Genomic DNA, 15,529 nt, shown 5'->3' on the forward strand with positions numbered 1-15,529 from the left:
TTTATACTCTAGAGCTTTCACAAAAATAGTCTCTAAGTGTTTACAATGATCATATGAATTCCTAGAGTAAGCATGCAATTCATCTTCATACACCACCATAAATCTATCTATAAAATCAGTGAAGGAAACATTAACTCTTAGGAATGTTTCGCTAGGATTGGTCAAGACAAAAGGTATTCTAACATACACATAAGTACCCCAAGGTGTTGTGAAGGTGGTTTTATATTGCTCAACTTCATCCACTAACACTTTCTTATAACCTAGAAACCCTTTTATAATTGACATCAACTCTGAACCAGTAACTTGCTTCAACATAGCCTACATATTTGGTAAACCATACTTATCCTTTAAGAAAGCAACATTTAGATTCCTAAAATCTAAACCAACCTGATATATTCATTCTTCTTCTTAATATGCACCAAGTTTGAAATCCATGTGGGGTGTCTATTAGGCTTTATAATTTCCCCATTCCTACTTTTCACTAGTTCCTTTTGCATTTTTGGTACAAATATAGGAGTAACAGGCCTCTTCTTTTGTCTTAAAGGTTTGACATTTTCCTTCAAAGGGATAATATATTTTAATAGGTCTCCACTATATGATTTTAAATCATCATATTGTTGAAAACATATTGATATAGTATGACAATATGTTTCAATCATTATTTTGTCACAAATGTCAAACCTGCTAATTATTGGTAAGACAACTACCTAGTTGATTTGAGTACTATCATTTTTTTGATGGATGAAGAGGATTTGGTCAAATGAGATAAGAATTTAGAGAAAAGGTTGAGTTATGGTATAAAAAAGGAGTAAAAGATTAGTTAAGAGAGTGATGATATAGTGTATTATCTACTTAAGGTTGTAAAGGTTGGATAGACTAAAATAGTCTAGAAGAACAAGCAAGAATAATTGAGTCTACCAAGATTGATCTAGTGGACAATAGGTGTTAAGAAAAGTTAGTGCAAGCCAAGAAGAAAATTGGTTGGAGCTGAGAAAAGTAAAATTTCAGCATATGCTAAGTGATACAATATAAGTTGAGTAAAGTTTAGTTAATTCCAAGGACCAATAAGCTTTAGTGTTTATCATGTTATCTAGTGGATGACAAGTTGACGAATAGTATGGAAGCTGGGTGATGACATATTGATGTTGAGTGCCACTATTCATGTTAAATTGTCAATTTGATGAATTTGAGTTGACTATTCATTTTCATGGAATTTTTAAAGCATTTTGAAGATGACTACATAATGAGCTTGTGGCATAGAATTCATGGTAAATCATTTTGAGGAGAATTCAAAGAGGATTGAAGGAGAAGTTTCTAAAAGGTACTAAAATGAAAAGATGGGTAGATTCATTGAATCCTACCTAATCTTACCAAACCCTAATGTGGATGATAGAGGATAAACATAAAAATACCTTAATTTTCTATTTATAGAGATGTCTAGTCAGAAGCAAGGTTAACCCATGTTCAAGAACCTGAGTTACACTATAGGTCTAAGTTACTTTTTCATTCAAAGACCAAACAAAAGAGACTACTATTGGAAAGATAAGAAAGAAAGTTTAAGGGTATGAATGTTGAAGGGTGAACAAGCTATTAGAGCTTAAGTGCATGAAAGCCAACTAGAGTGAAGGACTAAAATAAAGATCTATAATTTTCAAGTTAATTGTAAGTTGTTATTAGATCAAGTCTTATTTTTACTTTCTTATCATTGTACCATTCTACAATAAATCCTTTGGATTAAGTTTGACCTAGAATTCATTTGTAAATTGTTTCACCAGGTGACATTACAAGTAAATTATATAAAGTCCTCAAACAAGACTCACTCCTAATAGGGTGGTTGAAATCCTCTAACTAGGTCATATTTAGCAGTGTGTATTGTAACCTTTATTAGTGTTGGCCTTTCATAGGGCATCACTTTAGAAGAATGAGAATGAGTAGCATGTTACTTGTAATTTTTTTGAAATTGGCTTTCCACATTAAATTATTATAACAAATGTATTATTGAATCTTTTATGTTTTATGCTTTTATTTATATAAAGTTATTTTGGGATTAACCTACAAGTTTAATTGCTTGTATGATCTAATGGATGCATGCATGATGAATATGTTTTATGGATATGGATTTACTAAGCTATGAAAAGTTTTATTTGTACATTTGGACCTTGGATAACTAATTCACATCCCCCCTGCCCCCCCTCCAATTATTGTAAGAAATCTCAAAAATTGGTATCAAAGTCATTTTCTTAAGAGGACTAGTTTTAAGGTACTAGAAACAAAACATCAAGATGTAAAAATAATAGATACCCAAGCTTAATAGAGACAAATTTCCTGCATGGAAAATTCTCATGAAGCTACACCTAGGAGGTCTTGGAGATCATGCACAATCTACCATCACTACTAAGCATGTTGATCCTACTAGAGCTTGAACTATTTAAGATTTGAAAAAGAAGAAAGAACAAAATCAGGAAATGTTGGAGATTACCTCTACCCTAAGTTATGTGGATTTTTATGACATGAAGGTTTGTGATAGTGCAATGAAAATGTGGGATTCTCTTCACACCATTTCTGGAGGTGATGCAAGTGTATCAAGAGCCAAATTTGAAAGTCTTAGAGATAAGATTGATAATATGAGAATGTATGAAGGTGAGAATGTTGCTCAGTATTGCTCTAGAATAAATGATGTTATTAATTCTATAAGAGGATCTATTGGAAAGAAAGATGATGAGATTGTACACTAAGTAAATTTTTGAGAACACTACTATTCATCTATGTTATTAGAGTTTCTATAATACAAGAGTTGGGATATTTACCAAGTTCTATCTTGACTCTTGAAGGTCTAGTAGGTAGGTTTAGTGCTTTTAAACTATCTAATTTTGATAACTTTAAATCTAAGAATGTTGGATCTATTTTCAGAGCTAAGTTGTCATTGAAGGAACCTAATGAGAAGAAGAAGGAAAAGGTAAAATATTTTTCCACTAATATTTATATAGATGAAGACGATGTGGGATAACTTGAAGTACTTCTAGAAAGGATATTTCATAGAGATAAAGAAAAATTCAAAGGTAAGTACCTATCATGTGTTTTAATTGCAATGTCATTTGTTATATTATGGCTAGATGTCTAGAGAAGAAGAACCATAGAGGTGGAAACAAATATAAGAGTAGAAGAGATGAGGACATCAAAGATTATAAAGACAAAGGTAAGAAGTCTTGCTACATTGTAGAAGATGAAACCAAAGATGAATTTGATGATCATGATGATGAAGTGGTGTATGTTGCAATGAAGGATGATTCTAATGAGGATAAGGAAACTAAACTAGTGTCTTGTGTGAACAAGAATGATAGATGGATCATTCATAGTGGGTGTTCACATCACATGGCTAGAGATAAAATTAAGTTCATTACCTTGAATTATTATGATGGCAATAGTGTAAAATTTGGTAATGATGCACCATGTTTGATAAAAGGAAAAGGCTCTATCAAACTCACAAAAAATATTTTATGTGACAATGAATATTATGTTGAAGGACTTAACTATAATTTTTTGAGTACATCACAACTGAATAGTTCAAGTATTATGGTTGAGTTTGAGAATAAGATTGCTAAGATATGTGGCACTGAAATCAAGTTTAACCTTAGTGGCCAACATTCACCAATTGGATAATCTCACTCATTAGGGACCCCAAAATTGGCTTCTTCTTTTTTTATTGCACTTTTGGGGTCACAATGTCATTGGCACATTACCAAAATTGGGTCCCATTTTTAGGCTAATTGCTAATAATAATACATAAGTATTTGTATTTAAGTGATGACTTTGCCAATGCAATCTATTTTTTCCATGCACTATGTTATATATATATATATATATATATGTATGTATGCCTAAAATTTCAAATTTTTATCATAATCAATGTCATATTAGCCAATATTTGGTAAAAATTAAAGTTAGGTTATAGGTTAAGTATGTAGATTCCACATGCATCTCTATTCTAGAAACTTTCAATGAATCTTCTTATCCTTTCTCACTTTGGCCCAAAATAGATTTTATTAGCCAATATTTCGTAAAAATTAAAGTTAGGTTATAGGTTAAGTATGTAGATTCCACATGCATCTCTATTCTAGAAACTTTCAATGAATCTTCTTATCCTTTCTCACTTTTTCCCAAAATAGATTTGATTTGAAATATGTGTCTTTACTTATGGGATTTTCTTTAAAACTTAGTATCCTTCTAAAAAATTTCCCCAAAAATATGTTTTAGGCCATTAATTTATGATTCTCCAACAATTATAAACAATAGGGATGTTGTCTCCATACCACCATTCAATAATTTGGAGGAAAACTATTATTGACAATTAGCTAATGAAGATATGTAATTTTTGTCATTTATGACAATACATGATGTACATGCTTGTAGAAAACCTTAGAAATAAAGATACTTAGCTTTGGTACTCAAAAAATTGTTTAAGTATGAATTTGATTTACATCAATGTATTATTTTGTATGTAACTTATTATTAACATCATATTATGACTAGAGAAGTTAGATAGAGATATTATATATGTTGATGATGGCATGTATAACCTAAGAAAATAGTATGGAAAAGACATATTCATGTTTTACCAGTGAAATGAGACAACAAAAGTAAAAGAAATGAATTATTTTGTTTACAAAATAATTACTTGACCAATTAGGGCCAATATCCTAGATGTTTACTATAAGTTGGAAAAGTATATGATGGTTTGAGCTGACCTAGAAATAATTATTGAAAAGGCATGGTATTTATGCAAAGGATGTCTTGTGAATTCAAAGTGTTGTTAGGAATTGTGCATTTTCTATTATGAAAAATGATATGCAAACTTTTTGTGAAGTGATATATGTGAAGTATTTGAGAACCCAATTTGGTGATCCAAGATCTAGCTGAGGTCAGATTTTAGTCAAGAAAAAAGTTACAACACCTATATTAATTACTTGTTTGGGTAGTGAACTCTTCTTGTAATTGGAAGTTCATGTTTGGGTAGTGGGCTTATCTTGAATCTACTGTACTACAATTCCTAATAGGGATTAAAAGTATCCTAATAGGTGCTCTCTATACTCAATTTTCTCTTTGAATCCTAATAAGGTCCATCCTCTAACAAGGAACATATATATCAGTATATTATGTACTGGGTATCATTCCCATCAGGCTTTTCCCTTGGCTAGGGTTTCCCTAGTTATCAAAATATGGTGTTACAAGTTATCTTTGTGCATGGTTATTGTTAATGTTCAACATCACTTGTTTAATTTCTTATGTATGGTTGAAATTAATAAATAATATTTAGTTGGTGACTAAAGTTTTTAAATTATTGATTCACACCCCCTGCCCTCCCTCTTAGTAATTTCTATTTCTAACAATTGGTATCAGAGCACAATTACTTAGAAGAGGTTTATCATCTTGAGTAAGATCCCTATGGATATGGAACAATTAATGAAGAAACTTGAAGAGGCACATGAACAAATTGATCTCCTTACTAAAGAAGGAGATAAGATAAAGGATAGATAAGAAGATTTCAAAGTATATATTGGATAGTTGAGGGAAAAGATTGAACATCTCAAATCCAAGGTTGAATCTACTACATCTAAAACTAGTGATGATGATTATTCAAAGCTAAATATAGAGTAGAAGATCTTCAAGTATGAATTGAAGATTACTAATATAAAATTGAGTTTTAAGAGTGATTGTAGAAAAAATGAATTTGACTTGACGACTAAAAATTTAGATCTTAAAACAAGTCTAGCAAAGAAGAGATCTAAGTTTGAAGCATTGAAAGAAGATCATGAAGAACTTCATAAGTACAACATTATTGTGAAAGGTTAACTAAATCAGTGCAAGCAACAACTTGAAAATATTTACTCCAATAGAGAAAATCTCAATGATTCAATGTTTGTACAAAGACCTACCTATGAAAAGACTAGTCTTAGTTATTTATTTAACATGTCTTTAAAGAAGCTTCAAAATAGGTCAATTGAAAGAAAAAGATAATTCTAATGATAAGATTGAATCTAGTCAATCTTCTAATAAACCTAAATAAGTTGGACAAGACAAGGAAACTATTATATTGGATGAACCTAAGCAAGTGGAATCAACTAAGGAAACCAGGTATGAATTTAGAGGTAAGTGTTTTTCATGTAATGAGATACGTTGTATGAAAATAAATTGTGCAAATAAATCATTTTGATTATGTTATGAATTTTTATTTCCATAATTTTCATAGTATGGGTCATAGAGAAATTGATTGTAGGAAACCTAAATATGATAATGATAGGAGGAATAGTAGAATGTTTGGAAATACTAACCTTGCTGATAGAAGAAGATCTAATGAGAGGACATGTAGAGAAGTAAGACCTTATGAAGAAAGAGGTAATGTTGTGTGTTATAAGTATAACAAATTTTGATATAGCTAAAAATTTTAATGCAACTATTGATCAGTAGAATCCTAGAAATAGAACTTTAGTATGTCAACTTTATGCAATGACTTTGGATAAACAAAAAACTATTGTATAATGGACATAAACTTTGGAGATAGAAGGAGCAATGGAAGAAACTTTATAAATAGAAGGAATGATTGAAGAAATGTCAGAAATGATAGAAGGATTCATGAAAGGAACTCCAAAACTAGAAAAGATAATGAAGATCAAAGAAATGTAGTTAGTGAACTTTGAGAAGAACTTAATGAGGCATTTGTGAAAGGATTATACATTTCAAAAGAAAAGTTAAAAAATGGTGAAACATGATGATTGAAGTTATTAATCGAGTTTGATTCAACTAAGTTGAATTAAAATTGTTCACAGTACTAGAATTTGAAAGTTTGTTTAAGAGAGTGAATTATGGGTAGCAAAGTTGGGAAAAGGTGTAGCAAGATAATTTTAGACAATATCTAAGCTTACTTAAAATTTGGAGCTTATCAGAACTTGTTACAAAGGAATTAAAAGTTATTGTTATTACATAGAAAGTTAATTCTATAGAAGAAAATGAAAACTTTTTTTATAAAGAATTTTGTGGAACAAGGATTCTTGGAGCATTGTTAGGATGCAAGGAAGCTACGATAAACTTTAGGTAGCATTTGAAGATAAAACAAGTTTTTTTGAACATATATTTGATTTTAGAATGTAGTTAACAACATTTTTCATGTTTTCAAAGCACACAATTAATGCAAGTTTGAATTGAATGAAATGGAGTACAAACTTTATTACTACTTCATTGTGATTATGTTCAAAGTATAGAGTACTTAGAACAAACTTGGCAAGGCAATTTCAAAGTAAACTCTATTTTTGGAAAGAGGTATTTTATTGTTTCTCCACATAATTTCTTTGATAAAATTTATATTTGGTAGAATCATGGATATGTTAGTAGTTCATAATTTTGAGAACAAGGAGAGACCAAAATTGTAGGTTGCTTCCATGAAACCCATAAAACGAAAACCTTATTCAACATTATCCATTACTCCAAACAATGTAGCATATTTGGAAGACATAAGAATTTTTCTTAGCAAAAAGTTTGAAACTATTGGGAGATAATATATAAATAAAGATATGGAATTATTCTTTAACCATTACATGACTATAATGCCTAGATTTGAACATTTTGAAAGAACTAGACCTATTCAAATAACACTTTTACCAAGAATTAGACATTGATGAATGGACTCAGATCACACTAAGTAGAATTCATGATGGAAAAATATGGATGAAAGACAATGTGGTTTATATTTTAGCCAACCTTATTCATGAGGTAACCAATCTTATTAAGAAAGAAAATGTCTCGTTTGGTGAGAAACTTATTAAGAAGAAAGTTGAGAGCTACACAAAATCAGTTTATAATGGGAAGACAATGGTGATAAGCACCATTAAATAAGATGATGTAAGATTCTTGAGTAGAATCATTGCCTACTCCACATGTGCAAGTTCTAAGACTGATGAATTGTTAGCAAGATTCATCTATATAGCCTATATGATTTTTTTTTGAGAAGGAACAAGTTAACCTTAGTGAAATTTTGAGAATGCAATTCCTTGAAAACTAGCAAAGACTCAAGAGGACTAACAATGGTGTGTTTAGATTTCAATCATTGATCAATTGTATATATTTTCATGTACTTAGGAGATTTTCATACATATTAGTTACAAATATTATGAGTAGTGAGAAGTGTACCATGGAGAACATTACCAATGTATATAAAAGACATCCAATAGATAAAGTCTTGGATAATGGGAATCTAATAATGAAAATATTTTAGAATGAGATGAGACAAAGCTTTAGAATTGCACCTACAATTGCAGAAAGATTTAAAGAAGATATTTGTGTTATGGTTGAGACAAATTCAACTCACATTCAAGCAATAGAACATTGGGAAACATTCTTTGATCACTTAGGTTATGTGTTAAGTGATGATCTAGAAATTGGATATATTGATTTATTGTTGAACTTTGAGAAGGACCAAGCAGAGTATAGATTTGGGACTTATGAAGAGATTACCCAATCAACCCATCAAGCATCTTTAGAGAAAGCATCTCACAAGAAGATTGAGACAATAATGAAGAAAAGTTTAGCAAAGGTTGCTATGAAAGAAAGTGAGTCATAGGAAGTTAGATAAACCATGAAACAAGGTATAATTTGTAGAAGTTGATCAAAACTAACTTCATAGTGTGCCAAGATCACCTTCATGCAAATGACCTACTGAAGGGAAACCAAAGAAGGAAGGGTGGAGCATGGAGAAAGTAAACAGACTGAGAGAGAAAGTATTACAGTAATGAAAATAGAATTGCTAAGCAATATTGATATGAAAAAGATATGAAATTAAAATAGGAGAGCCCAAATATCAAAGCCTCTAGGAAGCATCAAAGCCTCTAGGAAGCTTGTAGAACAAGCTATAAAGTGCTAAGAGATAAGGTCGAAAACTAAGCATACATTCACAAAAAATGGAATATCCTTAATCAAGGTGAGGAGATAAGTATGAATAGGAACAAACTCTCAAGTTGTCAATAGCTCCTAGACTAAAACTAATAAATAAATGCATTAACCTAAGTAAACTTAAGTGAAAGCGTAAATAATAATTATTTACTATAACACCCCCACTAAGTGCAACTTAGGGGAATGCACTTAATCTTACAATAGCTAAGATGAAATGCATAATGGGTCTCAACAACTATGCCATGTTAGGTACCCATGTAGAAATGAGAAAAAAAATGCAACATCTAAAAATGAGAAAAGAGATAAATCCAAATGGGAAAAACTTTCCTCCAAAAAGAGGTAAGAAAACCTAGTGAAGGACTAAAGAAGCCTCCAACTAGATGAATGTCCTAGAAAATAAGAAAAAAGAGAAGATCATGAAGAGCATCACTGAAGCATGAAGAAGACACAAACTTTGTTAGAAAGAAAATGCTGATCTAATGAACCTCCATGGAAATAGAAGGTTGTGAATCAAGAGTGTCTATATGGTAGATGATCCATCTCACCAAAATTCATAGGTAGCCAGCCACTACAATCACCTAGTATATAAGATCAAGTACTAAATACATAGCTCACACTATCTAACCATCAAACGAAGGAAGCATTAGAACAATAGAATAACCTCCCCTAATGTAGATGGGGTGAGATGACAAGCAACTAAGAAAGTGGGCCAAAATGCTCTATAGAAAGAACCAAGAATGGTGAGAGAGTGTAAGAGGTACAAAGACCTATGAAGGAATGTGTCATCGATACATAATGGGGCTATGTCATGGAAGGGACACTCACTTGACAAAGGAAGAGAGCACAAAAATAGAAACAACTAACCCCACCATGGTGCTTTATAAAATAGTGCAAGTACAACTATCTCAAAACAATGTTCATGTACCTAAAATGCAAGAGTGACACTTTATCTTAGTAAATTTGCATAAAGATGATTTAAAATGATATCAACAATGATTAGAAAGGGAAAAAATATGATACAAAAGATAGTACAACCCAAAATAAAAGATCCCATGTCATGAAAATGATCCTCAAAATTGGAATACCTAAGATATCTACCATAGAGAAAAAATGCTAAAAACATGATAGAAAGAGCATGGGACAAAATCTAAAGGAAAAAAAAAAGCATTTTTGAAAAGAGGACAGAACCAACTTTACAAAAATATAACATTTTCAAAAAAATAGAGATGGGATGCACAAGATAAGCTTGCTGAAGTGAAAAATAGAACATCTAACTTTGAATACAAAAATGAGCCACTAAACCACATCAAAACCACAAAATATCTACTCCAATGTCTTCATCCTAGAATCAACTTTCTAGAACTTCTTTCGGATTGAAAAAATACCTCTGTATGCTCAAGATATGGCAAAAAAATTGCAAGTAGGTAAAAAAGGTGTTGATCTAGTGCTGACATCATGCTAATGTCCACAAATCACTAGATTAAAATTGATGGCTAGGGGGTTGTTAGAGAAAAAATATGTCATGTGGTAGTGCAACATGGCATCCACATGGTAGGAAGATGGTGTGGTGGACTGACATAGCAGGGGTCACGTGGTAAGTGCCAACATGGCACCAATGCCATGTGGTACCCATAGAATAGTGCCAAGTTAGTAGAAAAATTCATGTGTCTAGACACAAGTATAGGTGGCTGTAAACCAATGCAAATGTAGTAGAACCTAGCAAAAGTGCTATCAGGAGGAGGCACGATCGGTGATGAGCTGGTGTCTTCATTGGCATGGTGGAGGGTTAGTGGGCCACCAGTGATGGCCATGCTTAGGCATCATTGCTAGCTATAGTGGCACCCTAACCAAGAATTGGTGGTGTGTGAGTGAGGCTATAGTGGCAGGGTGATGGCTTCTCGATAGCTCTGTAAATATATTTCTTTTTAGTTTTTCATCCATATGACCTCTCGAGGGGCTAAAAAAATTTCCCTGATGCCATAGAAGCCAAAATCCAAAATTTTTATATGGATCTTGACTGTAGCGGCCTTTTAAACTCAATTGAAATGTCCATTTAGGCCCAAAATGCTCTAAAAAAATCCTCTTCCCCTAGATTGAAGAAAAATATCACAAACAAACTAGGGTTTGTATCTTCAAATTGCAACTTCAAAAATTCTTTAGCCAAGAAGTAGTAGCATGTGAAAGAAAATGAAAGCCAACTTCACAATACACCAAGATCACTTGCATGCAAATAACCTAATGAAGGGAAACCAATGAAGGAAGGGTGGAGCTTGGAGAAACTAAACAAACTAAGAGAGAAAGTATTGCAACAATGAAAAAAAAATTGCTATGAAATATTGATATGAAAAAGATATAAAATTACAATAGGAGAGCCCAAATATAAAGGCTTTTAGGAAGCTTGTAGAACAAGCTAGAAAGCACTAGAAGATAAGGTTGACAACTAAACATATCTCCACAAAATGTGGAATATCCTCAATCAAGGTGAGGAGATAAGTATGACTTAGATAGTAACAAACTCCCTTTTTGTCAACAATTCCTAGACTACAACTAATAAATAAATGCATTAACCTCAGTAAACTTAAGTAAAAGCATAAATAATAATTATTTAATCTAACATAATGTATGTGCAACCCTTATCAATGTCTATTGTAGAGACATATTTGTTGGATAGTGTTGTCCTTGATGTCACAAAAAATGTCATATCAGTCTTTAATCTCAGTTAACCGAGTTCAGACAGTGATAACCGAGTCATCGAAGAAAATAAAACAGACAGTGAGAACTGAGTCATCGAAGAAAATAAAATAGACAGTAATAACCGAGCTCACTTGGTCATCGAAAGAAAGATGGAAAAGTTAGTTTTCATCGAGCTCACTCGGTCATCGAAGGAAAGATGGAGAAGTTAGTTTTCACCGAGCTCACTCGGTCATCGAAGGAAAGATGGAGAAGTCAGTTTTCACCGAGCTCACTCGATCATCGAAGGAAAGATGGAGAAGTCAGTTTTCACCGAGCTCACTCGATCATCGAAGAAAAGATGGAGAAGTCAATTTTCACTGAGCTCACTCAGTCATCAAAGTGGAGTCAGTTTCACTGAGCTCAATCGGTCATCACAGGGAACTCAGTGCTTACCGAGTTCACTCAGCGACTGAAGGATTTCACGGAATTCTCTATATTAACCGAGCTCAGTTGATTAACACAGGAATTATTTTTGAACAGTGTTTACCATGCTGGGTCGGCCAGTAAAGGGATTTGTTAAATCTTGAAATTCAGCTGACTGTTGGAATAATTGTTTTCCAAGTTATTTGAGTCGACTTGATAATCTGAAATATATATATATATATATATATATATATATATATATATATAGAGTTATTCAAGTTGTAAAAGTGTGAAAAAAAAAAGGTGTAAAAACAAGTGAAGAACAAGAGAAGCAAGGATGCGAAAGCAAATACTTGGATAAGAGGAGACTGAGTGAATCCTGATGAAGGATTAAAGGAGCTGTAAAGTTGTATTTGATCAGTAAGGATCCAATCAAGCCAAACAGAGATCTGTAATCAGCAAAAGATAAGTTGCATATTATTCAGGTCACTTCATTGTTGCTTTATAACCTTTGCAGCAGTGAATCCAAATCTCTTAACAGAGTTGGTTTAACAGCCATTTTGTAAATTCTCTAACAAGGTGATAATTCAGTTGAATTTTTGTAAAGACCTCTAGCAAGGCCACTTCTAACAGAGTGTTTAAATCCTCTAACAGGGTCACACCTAATAGTGTGTTTTTGTAACCTTTAACAGGGTTGGCTCCTAACAGGGCTCACTTCAAAAGAGTGAAAAATAGTAACTAGTTACATTGGTGGTTTTTCCCATATTGGGTTTCCACGTTAAATCTGGTGTCTCTAGTGTTTGAGTTTGCTGAATTGTTTTGATATCAGTTCTTAATGATTGTTATTATTTGCTGCAATATCAAGTTTCAGTAATCTATAAAATAGATCAAACTTTTAGACATCTAAGGGACTGTGAAATATTTTTGTAGTAACTGATTCACCCCCTCCCCCTCTTAGTTACTTCATTCTCATTTCCAACAATTGGTATCAGAGCTTTTGGTACTTGCAGGAGAAGATTTCAAGGATCTAAGCAAAAGATCAGGATGTCTTACAAAAGAGAAATTCCAAAACTTAATAGAGATAACTTCTCAGCAAGGCAAGAACTGATGAAACTTCATCTAGCTACTATTGGTGATACTGGACTAAAATACCTTGAAGAAAAATATGAAGAACCTTCTAGCACACTGTCAGTTAATGATATTGCTGAAAAGAAAACTCACAACAACATGATGATAGACATAGCATCTGCTCTCAGTTATGAAGAATTTGATGACATTAAGGACTGCAAAACCGCCTTTGACATGTGGAACAAGCTAAAAGAAATCTATGGACAGGATGACAATGTGAGAAGAGCAAAAGAAGAAAGTCTAAGAGGAAAATTTGATCAAATGAATATGAGAGAGGATGAAAACATTGCAAATTATGTTGAAAGAGTTAAAGCATGTGTAAGTGCAATCAGGACAGCTGGTGGTGACATCAAAGGAGAAACAATTGTAAGAAAAGTTCTCAGAACCTTGCTTCCCATTTATGCAATCAGAGTGTCTGCAATTCAGGAAAGAAGATGTGAAGAAAATCATCAGATAAATCTTGAGGCCATAGTTGGGAGATTAACTGCATTTGAACTAGATAACTTTGACAACTATGTTCTAGCTTCCAAGAACATGGAATCAACATTTGAGGCCAAAATTTCACTCAAGGAGAAAAGCAAAAAGAAACTTTAGTCAGAAAGTGAAGATGAATCAGATCTAAGCTCAGACAGTGATCTTGAAGTAATTGAAGCTCTTCTACCAAGAAAATACTCTAGAGGTAGAGGAAAATATAAAGGTAAAGTTCCTCTAATATGTTTTTCATGTGAAGAAATTGGTCATATTGCAGCTAGGTGCCCGAACAAGCAGAACAATGATGAAAAGAAGGATCATAAATGGAATGGCAAGAAATATTTCAAATCATTCAAGAACAAAGGTAAGAAATCATGTTTCATGGCTGAAAATTCTAAAGATTCTGATAATAGTGAGGATGAACTTGTTTATATTGCTGTTAAAGATGATTCTGATAATGATGAGGAAGATAAAATTGATCTTATCTCTCATATAAGTAAGAATGATACATGGATTATAGACAGTGGTTGCTCACATCATATGACTGGTGATAAAACTAAGTTTGATCAGTTTGAAGATTATGATGGTGGTAGTGTAAGGTTTGGTAATAATGAACCTCGTTTCATAAAAGGAAGAGGAAGAATCTGTCTAACCAAAGAACTTGTTTGTAATAATGCCTATTGGGTTGAAGGTCTCAAACATAATTTTCTAAGTGTGGCATAGTTACTCAATACTGGATTCAAGGTGGAATTCATGCATGGAAAGGAAAGACTGTTGAATGAGCAAGGGAAGCTGATAGGATCTGGCACCCAAACTAAAGGTAACTTATTCTATCTAGAACTTGGTGAATGCTCATGTTTTACTACTCAAATTGAAGAGAGTTGGTTATGGCATAAAAGGTTGTGTCATGTCAATTTTGATAATTTGATAAAAATAAGCAAATTCAAGAAAGTAAGAGGCCTTCCTAACATTAAGAAACCTGAGGTTGGTCTATGCAAGAACTGTAAGATTGGTAAAATGGGAAGGACTAGTTTTAAAAGTAAAAACTATCAATCTGAAGATATATTAGAAATTGTGCATACTGATTTATGTGGACCTATTGGAATAGAAAGCTATACTAGAGAGAAATTTTTCATTCTCTTTGTTGATGATTACTCAAGAATGATGACTGTCATGTATCTAAAAAATAAATCAGAAGCATTTGAGAAATTTAAATGGTATTTGGCAAGAGTAGAAAAAAAAATAGGGAAAAGACTAAAATGTTTAAGGTCAGACAAAGGTGGTGAATTCATTTCACATGAATTCAATAACTTCTGCATTGAAAGATATATTAAAAGATAGGTTTCAACACCAAGAACTCCAAAACAAAATGGAATAGCTAAAAGAAGAAACAGATCCATTATGGATTGGGCAAGAACCCTGATGATAGAAAAGAACATTGCTATCAAATACTAGAAGGAAGCCATCAGCATTGTAGTTCATACATTAAATTGAGTACAGCTGAAAAAGGACTCATTCAAGACTCCCTATGAATTATGGTATGGCCACAAACCCAATGTAAGTTATCTGAAAGTATTTGGAAGCAAATGTTATATTTTGAAAGAATCTAAAAAAGGAAAATTTGATGTAAAAGGTGATGAAGGAATATTTTTGGGATATTCTTGCAAAAGCAAAGCATATAGATGTTTAAATCTATCCACTCAAAAGGTCATAGAAAGTGCACATGTGAAAATTGATGAGTTTGCAGACAAATCAGAAGAAGAAAGCAAAAAGGTACCTGGAGACTACAAGAGATTTGTTTACATTGAACCAGATACTATACCAATTATACCGTTCACTCAAGAATCCTCAACTCCTGAGTCTTTAGTAATCGAGTTGCAAATAGTTCAAACCA

This window comes from Cupressus sempervirens, chromosome 4 (genome assembly GCF_028749045.1).
Source record: "Cupressus sempervirens isolate cs-2001-9-10 chromosome 4, ASM2874904v1, whole genome shotgun sequence".
NCBI lineage: Eukaryota > Viridiplantae > Streptophyta > Pinopsida > Cupressales > Cupressaceae > Cupressus > Cupressus sempervirens.